Below are 15,444 nucleotides of genomic sequence, written 5' to 3'. Positions count from 1 at the left end.
GCATGAAATGACTGTAAGACAAATGTTCAGTTACACAGCTGCCTGTATTTACCACATAGTCTATTAACTGGAAATCTATTTGTAAGTATCCAACATTTATATCAGAAGGGACTTTATTCTCAGAAACAGCAACCTTATAAGAAACACTATAGCTGCTGTTTTTCTGCTGTCATGTACATGGACAATGTGTAATCTACTACAACAAGAGACTACCAAGAGTTATCTTCCATGAAGAGTTTTCTGTTGTTTTTTTACAGGAAGATTTGGGAAGTAGACCTGTGCTGTGTGTGTTATTTATTTCTTGTAAATTCCATTTACTTTAATCGCAAACTACTTATACACTGTGTTACAAAGCCAAACCTACTGTCTTGGAGATGTTATACGTAATTCTACTGCCAATATTTACCACAAAACCTACTAACTGGACATTTATTTGTACGTATCTTACATTTATATCAGAGAGGACTTCATGTCTCAAGAACAACAGCTTTACAAGAAACACAATACCTGTTGTCTTCACCACCACCTGCCCTGTATATGAACAGTTCGTCATCTTCTACAACGAGAGACTACCAGGAGTTATCTTCCATGAAGAGTATTATGGCTATATACAGGCAGGACTGTGAAGTGCATGTTATTTATTTTTTTTTACATTGCATTCACTTTAATCAATGACTGCTCCCTCCATTTTTTAGACGTTTTTATTTATTGATTTATTCCTTACAAACAAAAGTAAACTAACAGGTCGTTTTCTGACAAAATATGTAGAAAAAAAAATACAATAAAGCATGATTACAGGATAGAAAAATAGCACCGTACATGTATCTGTGTTTAAAAGAAGAAAGAAGAAAAAATACATCTCCTTGTATTGATGATTTACACAGTGGTTTAACGTATCTAACGAATTCAACTCATAAACTTAGAGTGGATACTCAATATTTATAGAAATAAACAACCAGATATTACACACATTTTACATATCCGTAAATAAAAAGAAACATTGATCATACAAATATTAATACCCCCTCTCCTGAGGGATGCGTGTCCTGAGATAGTTTATTTTATGCTTTATTAAAAAATTTCTCTGAACGAAAATCCACTGGTTCATAATCTATAAACTAAAGACATGAAACACATGGAGCACATACGAACCTGACTAGCAAAACCCCTACAACTTCGGCTGTAATTCCTATTCCATCAATCGACATGGTCTCCGAGGACAATCTTCTCTTTGTTCCTATCCTTGTCAGTTTTTTCTTTCTTGGCCAAATCTGTCAAACTTACCGGTATTACGGGTATACCTATCTTTCTCATCGTCGACCTTGTTGTTGTAATAGACTGAGCGTGGTATCACGTGGCCGATTTAAGGCGGGGTTTACTCAAATGCTGTATTTATTGTCGACGCGAAAATAATTATAAAAATTATTAATTTATTTCTATATCTTTTTTAACCCGATTGATATAAACCATTTTTAAATAAATAGATCAATCAAATATTTCCTAGCATGAAAAAATACGCCACATATACCTTTAAGCTAAAGAAAAAGCTGATCTCACTTCTTTAAGGTAAAGGCAGAGTTTCACTAGTTCGGTCACGTGTGTCTATGGCCAAAAACTCTCTTAATGTGAAACATAGCGATAAAGACAACAATAATAGACATCACAATGAGAACGGGCAGTATGGAAATTACAATCAATGCATGTTTTAGAATAAACTCGGCTGCAAAACAAGTTGATTTTGCGTTTAGTGTATATCAAAATATTATTTAAATTTGAATATTTACATTTGCAAATATGTTTCCTTATATGAACCTATAGAATAGCGAAAACGCTCAATTCTGTGTGAACTTTTAAGGGTCAATAGGTCACCAATGACGGAATTACATGGCGCATTAATACCTACATGGAAAAGTACTACTTTTCCCGTAAACAAATATAAAGTAGGTCACAGTATTAAAATTGTTGCAAGGTGATTTATACTGTTCTTTTGGAGTATTCCACAATTGCTGTTGCATTAAAAAATAAATTTCTTCAACAAAAAAAAATTAAACTGTTGTTATTCAATTAAGTTACCCGTCTGCTCTTTTACTGTACATGTACATGAAAATGGCAGAATATGGAGAATTTGAAATAGGTGGGGAAGACATAACAGATGAGTTATTTTTGTTCTTTGACAATGCAATTATGGACAATCTTGATCTTTTTAACTTAGAGAGGCTATTTCTGATCAGTCTGAAATATTTGAGATGTGTAAAGAGCTAGAAAAGCCAGTTTTAGCTTGGCTCCCAAAGCCAGAGACCCCTGCTCAGGCTGCTGAACCGAAAAGATTTCGTTCTCTTACAGAAAATGAGTTTCAGGAATTTCAGGATTCATGACAATCCTGTTCAACGAAGAAAAATACAAACTGGGGCATCAAAATATTCTAAGGTAAGCAAAATAAATATCAAAATATGAGACTTTGGGGGTGGGAGGAGATGGAGCAAAGTATCTTTTATGCACAAATAAATACAAACAGAAATCAGTGGCTGTTATGAAGGATATCTTTAATTTCAGAGTGGCATACAGAGGTTTACAATGGGCCATTGGAGTTTGAAACCGTCCCCTCTGATGTTCTTGCGATTCACCTGCACAAGTTTTTCTTTGAGGCCAAGCCAAAGGAATCTTCCTCACGAAATGGGAAACTTTTTCCTGTTTAAGCGGAACACTATCACATGAACACATTAAAATTAACATAAAAAACTCTTATTACTTCAGATGATTTAAAAAGATTTCCTCCTACTTTCAAGCTGCTCTATTCTCTCCACTAATGCTACGGCAGTGTGTGTGGTTCAATCTCTCGGTTCATCTTGTCTCTCGGGGCTTGGAATTTCATCAACAACTCCGTAAAGATTCTTTCAATTTTCTATTTGATGAAGATGAAAAAGAATTCTTCAACATGAAACACAGCAGAAGAATTTCCAAGGAGGCCTCAACAGTGATGACGCTCCTTCAGATAACAGAATTTATGCTGTTCCAAAGTGCCCTACTTGTCCTGTTAAAATGCTTTGGCTTCTTTTGTCCAAAACTGATCAACATGCGACAAACCTTTTCAATGATTGTGTGAAAGATGCTATCATTGTTCCATCTTCTTGTGACACATGGTACCCTGACAAGCCTCTCAAAAAGCAATCATTCAGAGGATTCATGCGGGATATATGTAATATATGTAAATCTATGAAATGCCAAATCATTTATATTCCCCACTGTTTAAGAGCCACGGCTATTTCCTCCAATAATGATGCAGGATTCCAAGCTAAGCAAATCATGTTTATGTCTGGACACAGATGCAAAGCTTCCCTGAAAACATACAACAGAAACATGTCAGCTGTTGAGAAAAGAAAAACAAGCTCTGTTTGGCGACAATAAGCAACCCAGAATATGAAAAAACAAAACAAATCGGACGCGTCGTACAATATTTCATTACCTCTAGTCTCTATGCCTGTTTCGCCCGAAATTCCTCTACATGCTTCATTAACCATCGCTGACACCGCAACCTCGTTTACCTCTTCACAACAGGATATCCACTCACAGTCTAACATCACCTCCTCAAGAAGAATGACAGTTGAAATTCTCTCCAGATCATCTATCCACAACTGCACGTTCAATCTTAATTCAATCTTTTAGGATGCGTGGTTAACGACCACTTCACCACCTGACAATTCTACCTCCGCTTTGTGACGTTTACATTTTCACCAACAAAGTGGGGATATTAAACCTTTACAATTTAGTTATTCCTTGTTATTTAGTGATATTGAAATTTTCTATAATTTGTTGATTTTCAATGTAAACAATAAAATTTTACTCAAAGCCTTTGGAACTATGTTTTTTTAAATGTCTAGGTCACGCTTTGACTCAATATTGTATGGCTGACAGATAACGTCATAATTTAAACGATTTGTCTCTTTCTCAAACTAAATATAAGTAATAGAAATAGTAATTTTAACTATATTAGTCAATGAAATACGAAATAGAGTTTTCTCTTTAGACCTGTAAAAAATGTTTTAATTTGTGGAACCAAAATTTGACTCATGAAAAGAGGATAATTATGTTAATAGATTAAAATATGTCAAAATATTAATATGTGATATTACTTCGAAATTAGTTAGAAATAATTCCAACAAAAAATTCAAATTACATGTGTATTATTTATTTTACTTAGTAATATGAATCAAATAATTAAGTTGGAAACAACTTATCAGGTAAATTTAACCACCAGTTTGAGGTTTTTTGTAGGTGTTTTGGTTGTTCAGCTCACTTGGGCTGAAAGCTCAAAGAAATTTTTCTGATCACTTTTTGTCCGGTGTCTGTTTGTCCGTCTGTTCGATAATAGAAATAGCTGTTCTTAAAGGTGATAATTTAGAGTTATTGAACTGTTGTGTTTTCTTTTAAATCTTCTTCTCCAAAACTAATCGCCCAGAAAAGCTAACATTTGTATGGAAGCATTTTCATGTAAGGTAAATTCATTTTTTTAAAGCATGATCTTAAGGGGTAGGTGAAAAACCATTACCGTCTTTCTTGAATATTAATCAAAGGGACTCATTAACTTTATTTATTTGTCAAGATTTGTTTTCAATTGTTTTCTTTTGTTTTTTTCTTCTTTTTTTTCGTTTTTTTCGTTTGTTTGTTTGTGGATTTTATTTCATAAGTGGTTTTGATGAGTTTTACACCAATCCTCCATAAAATAATAAATTATGGTTATGAAATCATATTTTTTGAAGGTATAAGAAAATACACAAGATAACGCCCCAACATACCTGTAAGATTTAAGTAATCCGGGAAATTTGGCCAAAAATATTAATGATTCCACAGGACTTTGTGTTGACCTACAGCATAAACAACAGAGAGAAAGATCTTTAAACTTTTACTATTTTACTTTTATATTCCTTGTTTAATTAGATATTTTAGATAGATAGACGAAAGATCGATAGATTTTGGTAATATGAATACACGTTAGCGTCTAATTGCTCGAACAGGAATTAAACAATGATCTTCTAAACGTGGAACTCCGATCATCATTAGTTGTTTCACTAACTTTCTGATTTAAAATTCCTCCGTATTCTTTAAAACAGGAATTGAAAGTTGTCTTTTGTATCGACAATAAATAGATTCACTTACGTATCTGCTACTATGAAGTATTGTAAAGACAATACACAGGGTAGATGGATTTAAAAGCGCATATTTATCAAATGATATCAAGATAACCTATTTTTTTCCGAAAATGAACGTGTTTATTCTTAAGGCATTAGATAACACCCTTTTTATTTCATATTTTGTACAACAATAGATTTATGTGCAATTAAAACAAGGTACAGTCGCATAACTGATGCCCATTCTCCGGTTAGATTTATTCAATTGATCGTGTTTTCAGCATACGTGACTATTCAGAGACCCGTAAATAAAACAAGTGTAATGGTAGTATTAAATCACTTTCTTTCGTGATGCATGCAGAATACATGTATGAAGGTGGCAGCATTGCAAATAGGTACATAACCGGGTTGAGCGGGTTATATTTTTTTTCTGTCACAAGCGCTACCTTCATCACCCACATGAATCATTAAAGAAAGCATCTTACTGTAATTACTTAACATTTTTCAGCGACAATTTCATAATTGAATCGTAAAAAGTAGGTAAAGTTAACTAAATTCCTGTTAATTTACATCAGTACATTAGCTAAAAGAAATAGAAACATCGTCTTCTATGGAAATTTGAGTCTGAAAGCATGTGGCAATTTCATGCAGTGTTTTTTGTTTGTTTTTTCAAAGTTTCGGGATGTGCAGATTTTAGTCCTATTAGATTCTACAGAGCTAATATTTACAAACAGTTTCCGTAAGTAATAGAGGGAATCATACAACTCGGTAAATGGAAATATATATATATATATATATATAAAGTATTGTAGTTTTTATTAAAATAAAATTAAATTGATCTTTGCCTCAGATTTGTGTACACTTGTTAATTGTTGCATGAACTTCATCTTTCATCATTTCTATTGAAGATTATTTTTTTTAAAATATGATTTATAATATTAGCTTATGACTTAAAATATTTTAAAAAATCAAGAAGCGTATTTCATTAATGATATGTTTTTTTTCTTTCTTTTAGATATTGGTCAGCGAATCATTCACAGCAGCTAAATTTTTTTAACTTGTCGACAATATCCTTTTCATAACGGGGAATGTTATATTTAAATGTTACGCATTAAACTGGTGTAAAACCACATGGTTACCGCCATATAAAATTCTATTTGAACATATTATCAGTATTATATCATGTTATATTGTTCCACCAATATATAATTCATGCGTTATGATTTGAAAGTATTTCATTATGCTGTCCCTATCAGGTATTCTCCGTGTAACACCTTGATGACGTCATTACCTGGTCATGTTTACTGGTGGTATCCCTCGCTTTGAAACTATTTATTGTAAATTTATATTCTCCAGGTAGGAGAAGTGTGAAGTTGGCTGAATGACAAAAAATAACTTTTTCTGTTTGCAAAAAAGTTACAGACCTAAAACAAACTCAGCTTATTTTTTAAAAAAAATCCTTTTTATGTGTAATTACATTAAAAAAGGCAAATCTTTAATTTAATAACTAAAGGTTTGGTTCTCTATCTGGCAATTGATAACAAACATAACTCTCTTTTGATGATGAATGTGGTTATTGCTTTGGAAATTTTCACTGATTATTCATTGACTGGTTTACTTAATTAGAAACATCCATTGATTAGTAATCACTTGATTAAAATTGCACGCTGTGTAAAAACAATATTTGATTGTTTATGTTTTTATGAAAAGTGTATCGAAGAGTGATACATCATCATTTTTAAAACATTATGTGATTGATTGGAAAAATACTATACACAAACTTTACAAGAACAACATTGAGGAGTTTCACTGTTACTCACCCAGATGTGTTTAAAAATAATCTATACTAGCTATGAAGCTTTTGAGTGTTCTTTTTTGTTCAAGTACAGTGTGGGTTTTTATTTCACTCAACATGGTTTTTTTTAACTCTCTCCCAAATTTATCTATTTAAGGAAAAATATATACTGTTACAAACATTCATATTCTTTTTATTTCATTTTTAACGTAAATATATACTTTTAAACTATGTCTGAACAGTAGGTTAGTTAGTCTAGTTATGTTCATTAATTAATTATGCCCATTGAAACTTTCTATCAAGCGTAATTTTTTAAGTAATAAAAAAACATTTTGTTTAATAAATAAATACATATCACCCTCTCTGTTGTTGCGTTATTATTTGCATTTAGTTTTATTTCCTTTCGGAAAATTCAAAACAACGTTGTTTTAATGAGAGTGTCAATTGTTGTTTGATTATCCATTTTTCCTCAATCGTCGCTGACTTATGAACTCTACAATGAAAATATACAATATGCTATGAAACATTGTTCTTATGCCGAAGGAATGACCTCAAAGATAGTCTCGCCAAATCACAAATCATAGCAGCTTCCGATTGTAATGACATATTTAAAAGTACACACAAAACAAACAGTCTTAAAATCATTTTTGCAACTGATAAGTCATTCTGCAATAAGTCTGTGAAGTACAAATTTGATCAGATGACTTGAGAAAAATATAAATCAATATGTTTTTTGTTTAGTTAGTTTGTTGTGGTTTTTTTTTTTCGCTTTTTTTGGTTCTCTTTTTTCGGGGGGGGGGGGGGTAACATTGCATTCGTTTGACACTATTCATTCAAGGATCACTTCCAGTGTAACGTGTGAACATTTAGGTTGCGTGCACTCAATAGTATTTTTCCGGTGTTGTTTAGTAGTGGAATATCACGATTATGAATGACTTAAACTGTATTGCTGACGTTTTATCACTAGAATGAAAACAAAAGTGGAGCAATGAAATTATCAATGACCAGTTTCAATGAGACATATAATGTTTCTATATATTGTAATACACTCTACATTAAAATTATACTCTTCATGATAATAATTGTTATTTCTGCACTAGTGTTATACCTCGGATTTTCGTTAGCTCAACACCTGACTGAAGCTACACTGTGTTTGCTTTTTTATATGAGCTAATGAAAACGTGTCACAATGTGCAACAGTTGAACATATGTTCAAAACAACAGTGTCCCAAAGGAATTATGTTGATATTTATCTTTTACATCATACGCCATATCATAACATAACAGTGAGATTTCATAGCATAACATTGGAATCTCATACCATAACATACAACCTTGTAGATTCTCATTCGTCATTTTATACCGTAGCACAGCATACAACATAACTTTAACTTGGTTTTAAATTATTTTTTTAAAGAATATATGTTCACTTTGCAGATTAGTTGTGATCTTTGGCTTCCTATCATTTTATTCCGAAATGTTTGGAACTCTTCTGTGTATGGAAGCGTTTTGTTCAAATTTCATAGCATTGCATACAAATTTCATAGCATTGCGTTCAAATCTCATAGCATATCTTTAAAACCGCATATCATAGCATAGCATGAATTGAAAAAGATATGCATGAAATGACTGTAAGACAAATGTTTAGTTACACAGCCGCCCATATTTACCACATAGTCTATTAACTGGACATCTATTTGTACGTATCCAACATTTATATCAGAGGAGACTTTTTTCTCAGAAACAGCAACTTTACAAGAAAAACTATATCTGCTGTTTTTCTGCTGTCATGTACATGGACAATGTGTAATCTACTACAACAAGAGTCTACCAGGAGTTATCTTCCATGAAGAGTTTTCTGTTGTTTTTTTACAGGAAGTTTTGTGAATTAGACCTGTGCTGTGTGTGTTATTTATTTCTTGTAAATTCAATTTACTTTAACCGCAAACTACATGTACTATAGCATTGAATGATTTATTTTTGACGTCGTCGTGTCAATAACTGCCGTCAGGTGAGCAGACAAATTGAATAACGCGCGTTAGCGCGTTATGATAATTTGTCTGCTCATCTGACGGCAGTTATTGACACGACGACGTCAAAAATAAATCATTTAATGCTTATATTTACATTCCCTTACTGAAGAAATCAATTGTTTACTTAAATAAATCGATAGAAAGTGCAGATCACGGAGGGAGTAAATTAGTAACAGCAAGAACAGCTGATTTGTAAAACCGGTTTAAACTGGTTATCACAGAGACTTTTGAGATGAGATCGACGAGCATGGAAATATAATCCATGGAATATAACTATTGAAATGTTGCTTTTAACAATAAACTCAACTGTTTTGTTGAATAATTTAAAACATGGTGTTTTGACAACATTTATGAAATACATTTTTTAACCGATAACATAGAAATCACTGTTTGAGAACTACTTATGTAAATTACTTGTAAATTCATACGCAGTGAATAGGTGTTGCATTTAGAGGCATTTAAACATCGCGGAATTTAATGGAAAAACACAGTAGAATGTAAATATACTGTGTTACAAAGCCAAGGGCACCAAACCTACTGTCTTGGAGATGTTATACATCACTCAACTGCCAATATTTACCACACAACCTACTAACTGGACATTTATTTGTACGTATCTTACATTTATATCAGAGAGGACTTCATGTCTCAAGAACAACAGTTTTACAAGAAACACAATACCTGCTGTCTTCACCACCACCTGCCCTGTACATGAACAGTTCGTCATCTACTACAACGAGAGACTACCAGGAGTTATCTTCCATGAAATGTATTATGGCTATATACAAGCAGCAGTGTGAAGTGCATGTTTTTTATTTCTTGTACATTGCATTCACTTTAATCAATGACTGCTCCCTCCATTGTTTTAGACTTTTTTATTTTTTGATTTATTCCTTACAAACAAAAGTAAATTAACAGGTCTTTTTTGACAAAATATGTAGAAAAAATTAGAATAAAGCATAATTACAGGAAAGAAAAATAGCCCATGTACACCGTACATGTATCTGTGTTTATAAGAAGAAAGAAGAAAAACACATCTCCTTGTATTGATAATTTACATAGTGGTTTGACGTGTCTAACAAATTTAACTCATACACTTATTTTATTTCGGCTGTAATTCCTATTCCATCAGTCTACATGGTCTCCGAATACAACCTTCCCTTTGTTCTTATCCTTGTCAGTTTTTTCTTTCTTGGCCAAATCTGTCAAACTTAACGGTATTACGGGTATACCTATCTTTCTCATCGTCGCCCTTGTTGTTGTGATAGACTGAGCGTGGTTTCACGTGGCCGATTTAAGGCAGGGTTTATTCAAATGCTGTATTTATTGTGGACGCGAACATAATTATAAAAATTACTAATTAATTTCTATATCTTTTTTAACCCGATTGATATAAACTGTGTAATTCATTGTGAAGATATATCTTTATATACCATATTTAAAAAATAGATCAATCAAATATTTATTTGAAAATATACGCCACATATACACAAAACTGTTTTCACCTCTTTGAGGTAAAGGCAGAGTTTAACTAGTTCAGCCACGTGTGTATGGCCAAAACTCTCTTAATGTGAAACATAGCGATAAAGACAACGATAATGGACAACACAATGAGAACGGGCAGTATGGAAATTACAATCAATGCATGTTTTAGAATAAATTCGGCTGCAAAACAAGTTGATTTTGCGTTTAGTGTATATCAAAATATTATTTAAATTTGAATATTTACATTTGCAAATATGTTTCCTTATATAAACCTATAGAATAGCGAAAACGTTCAATTTTGTGTGAACTTTTTAGGGTCAATAGGTCATCAATGACTGAATTACATGGCGCATTAATATCTACATGTAAAAGTACTACTTTTCATGTAAACAAATATAAAGTAGGTCACAGTATTAAAAATAATTGCAAAGTGATTTAAACTGTTCTTTTGGATTATTCCACAATTTTTTTTTGCATTAAAAAATAAATTTCGTCAACAAAATAACTTTAACTGTTTGTTGTTATTCAATTAAGTTGCCCGTCTCCTCTTTAACTGTATATGTACATGAAAATGGCAGAATATGGAGCATTTGAAGTAGGTGTAGAAGACAAAACAGATGAGTTTTTTTCGCTCTTTGACAATGCAATTATAAACAATCTTGATCTTTTTAACTTAGAGGCTATTTCTGATAAGTCTGAAATATCTGAGATGTATAAAGAGCTAAAAAAAGCCAGCTTTAGCTTGCTTCCCAAACCCAGACCCCTGCTTAGGCTGCTGAATCGAAAAGATTTTGTTCTCTTACAGAAAATGAGTTACAGAAATTTCAGGATTCAAGACAATCATGTTCAACCAAGAAAAATACAAACTGGGGCATCAAACTATTCTAAGATAAGCAAAATAAATATCAAAATATGAGACTTTGGGGGGTGGATGGAGATGGAGCAGTAATAGTGAGAATGTTATATATTTCCTTTCATCTTATAACACGCCAACAGTTGTTAGACGTATATTTATCATTAGCGTATTTTGCCGACAATGGATAATTTTAAGGTACATCTCAAAACAAAACGGTATACCCTCTTTTTTCTTTTAATATCGTACATGCTTTAACTTTTGATACCACGCTCAAAAGCTTGTGTAGAAAATTGCCATTAATAAACTCTTGCAGACCATCTGGATGTTATAGACGTTTTAGTCTAACAATTGGCTTTTCAAAGGAGCTATATCCATAAACAACATGCATGGTTTTGATAGATTTTTCAAGAGTTGTGCCTCTTTTGTTAATGGTAAATAAGGTTTTTAACACTGCATTTCAATGTATATTAAGTTATCTCTACAATTACAGCATAAAGGTATATTAAGAGCGACACATGTATCATTATAAGCTTGACATGTTGAGCATATTAATACATTTTATTTTATGATAAATTGTTTTAAAATGTGTCCGTAACCCTTGTATCTTGCATTTCATTTAATAAATCAGACGAACGTTCAGGCGTCAAGCCTGGTGTCGTGCTGTTGAATCCTTGTATCTGTGTCCTCAAGGCGGTCCCGTACAGAACAAATGGTGCCTGTTTGTCGAATCCAGGGTAGTGGGTTAAGATTCATTTTTAATCTTCTGGGTCGTCGATAAAACTTCTTGATATTTGTTGTGAAAATCGATCAATCTAGTGTTTAAAATGAATATGGATTCTATTGAATATGCATCCTACATGTATGTAATTGAAGGGGCATAGTCACGGGTTTTGTCTAAAATTATCTTGTTGATTGTATCGTTTGCAATGCATCTGTAAGACATTATATAAATAGTGCCTGTTTGGGAGGGTAACAGTTGAAATTGACACCCCGAGAAAACCGTTGTCAACCGACGCGAAGCGGAGGTTGACAATGGTTTTCGAGGGGTGTCAATTTCAACTGTTATCCTCCCAAACAGGCACTATTTATTTTGTTATACTGAATGTCTTTTTTAAAATTTTTAAGAAAATTTTACTGTTTTTATATAGGAATAACGTGAATTCTACAGCGAACCGTACGCGCATAATTTTCGCGCATGTAACATTTTTTAATGTTACCCGTTGCCAAATGCGTTGCTAACGCTGAGGGTAATAGTAAATATCATTAACTGCATCTTAACCAATCAGATTTCAGTATTTAACATGAAAGTATAACAATCATAATTGTCAACCGAAATGTAACTGCCAGTGGTCGAGTTAGTTCTCGTTTACAACTTAAATGTATATACCAGGTGTATACCTAAAATGAATATGGCAAACGTTAGGAAATGTTTTTTTATGCTTAACACGAATTAGCAGATAGAACAAAAATTAACTTAAGATGGTATTACCAGTACATTGAACCTCTGAAAAAACACATGACACGAACCTTGTTTACGTAACACAAATTTGTAGGCTCTTTATCCTGCTTTTAACTCTACGACTGACACTAGAATTTTTAGATTTTTAAAAATGCACTACTAAAGCATTTCATTCTAAACAATAAATATTGAGAGAAAAAAAAATAAACCGACCAAAATCGAGACCATGCCCCTAAAGTTAAAGTTTATTGTTTGTCGTTGAAGACTTGAAAGATGAGAACAGGTGATTATTACATGATTAAAGGGCTGACTTTGGTGTATTGTCACTGAATGTACAAGTTAAACCTAATTTGGCTGTTGTAATTTTTTTTCGTTTCATTTGATATTTTAGTTTATTGATTTCACTTGTATTTAATCATTTTTTGGCCAACATTTGCTATAAGATAAATGAAATATACACAAAACAAGATTAAAACAAGTTTCTAATTTAGTTCTCGTTTATTTATATAGCTAATTCTATCCCAAGGGTATGCGATGAGGTGGTTACCAAATGGAAAGAGGAGGAGAGGAAGACCAAAAGAGACATATAGAAGATCAGTGGATAAGGAAATGGATGAGAAGAACAGGACATGCAGACCAACTGGAAAAGGGAGAGAGAGGAAGACTAAAATAGACCTGATCTGTGGATAAGGAAATGAATGACAACAACTTGACATGGAGACAGGTTCAGAGATGGACACAAGACCAACATTGAGATCCCTGGTAACGGCTGTATGTGCTAACCAGTACAAAGATAACACTGTTGGTAATTAAGTATAGAGCAACCAAAAATGTCTTTACACGTCGACACTTGTGTAAATTATGCTTTCTTCCCATCCTCTTTATGAGTTTTTACATATAGTTATGACAAACAAAAATTAATCAATTCTCATTTTTGTTAATTGGTATATTGAGTATAATTTATTTTTTATATATGGACGTTTCAGCCAGTGTTGTTATCATTTCCCCAAAATTTACACTAGATATCAAAAACATGCCTCAAAACTATTTAAAATGTTCTGCCGTGAAAACAATGTGAAATACAACAAAACAGACTTTTTAGTCACAAAATTAAATAAATTAAGTATGAAGTATATCTTGGGTTCTACAACTAAATATTTATCAGAAACAATTTTTTTTTAAAAATCAGCTGCGTGTAAGTTGATTAAATGTTCAAATGCAATCGGGATAATTGTCAAAGTATTCCCAAAATAAATATAATCTCCGATGTGGTATTATTGGAGTAGGCATACTTAATTGTTTTTTTCCATCAGCATCAATTTCATAAGAGTCACTTTGTTCTTGTACCTCTGTGTATATATGTAAGGCGTGATAGAACTTTGATATAACTGACATTATGATTTAAGTGGATAAAACCACAAAATTTAAGTGCGCTCCTTATGGATGACGTTTAATCAGATTGAAAAAAAAATCCATTGATTATAATGAGAAACCATCTAATGTATGTTACAGACCTTTGGTTGTAGTGTTATTTTTCGCTTTCAAAAAAGTAGGTCAATGACCTACTTTTTGAGTTAGTGGCCATTGAATAATTTTTTTGAAAAATCAAGAAAAATCCCCCAACAATTTTACACTACGATTGAAATTTTCTCCATTGTAAAAATATTACAATTAATAAAACACTTTTAAAAACAAAATACAGTGTATAGTTGGTAGTGACACTAAATAGATACAAAGCATTTAAATTTAAGCAACATTTTTTGATAATATTCAAGTCTCTCAGTTTTCAAACCCCTACCCATTCTTGACCAATTTTTACAAAAAATTGGATGATGATAACACAAACACATTTATAGTATTGGACTACTTATATTGACCTTATTCTGTTGGTATAAAATGTTCAAAATTTTGAGATATAGTGTCATTTATCGTTTTTAAGCATTTTTAAATATTTTTGCAATTCGTGTCATACGATTATTTTAATAAATAAGTGAGGTAAAACCAATAGAAAAAATGCAAAATTATATAGACTAAAATATAAAATCTTAACTTTGAATATAAGAGTACTGCCAACAATATTTCATTGGAAAAATAAAATCTGCAAAATTAAGTCCGAGTTTCCTCTATTTGGCTTAAATTCTATTTTTGTTTGAGCCTAATTTCATATTAAAGTAAAAATATCGAATTTATTGTCAATAATATTTCATTCAATAAATACTTTTTTCGTTTAGAACTAATGTTACTAATTACATTGAATTTTATAACAATCCGAATTTGAGAACTCAACCCAAGAGTAAACAACACCCTTAAGGAAAAACATTCTTTTCCTCTTCTTGAATACGTTTAGAATAGATTTGTTTCAGTCAAACTGACTTTACTTTTGTAGCAGATTGAAAAAAAAATATTATACAGACATTCATCGTAATGGCGTATATCAGGGTATCTTCTGCGTCATGTTTTTCCCCCGCGAATCAAAACCTAGAACAGTATATAAAATTTACGCAAATCAAATTTGCACAATTTCAAAGTCATAATGAAAATCTAATTCACGATTGTTTAAACTTGTGATGTAAGAGAGAAAAAAAAGTATCTAAAAATTCGCACAATGAAAGCATTTACACGATCATCTTAATGTGGAATAATTACCGATTATTATTTTCAGAGAAGAAAATTTTCATATAGTTCAATTG

Source organism: Crassostrea angulata, chromosome 2, assembly GCF_025612915.1.
Source record: "Crassostrea angulata isolate pt1a10 chromosome 2, ASM2561291v2, whole genome shotgun sequence".
NCBI classification, from domain to species: Eukaryota; Metazoa; Mollusca; class Bivalvia; order Ostreida; family Ostreidae; genus Magallana; species Magallana angulata.
The sequence above is the reverse complement of the archived record's forward strand: the minus strand, read 5'-3'. Positions refer to the sequence as shown.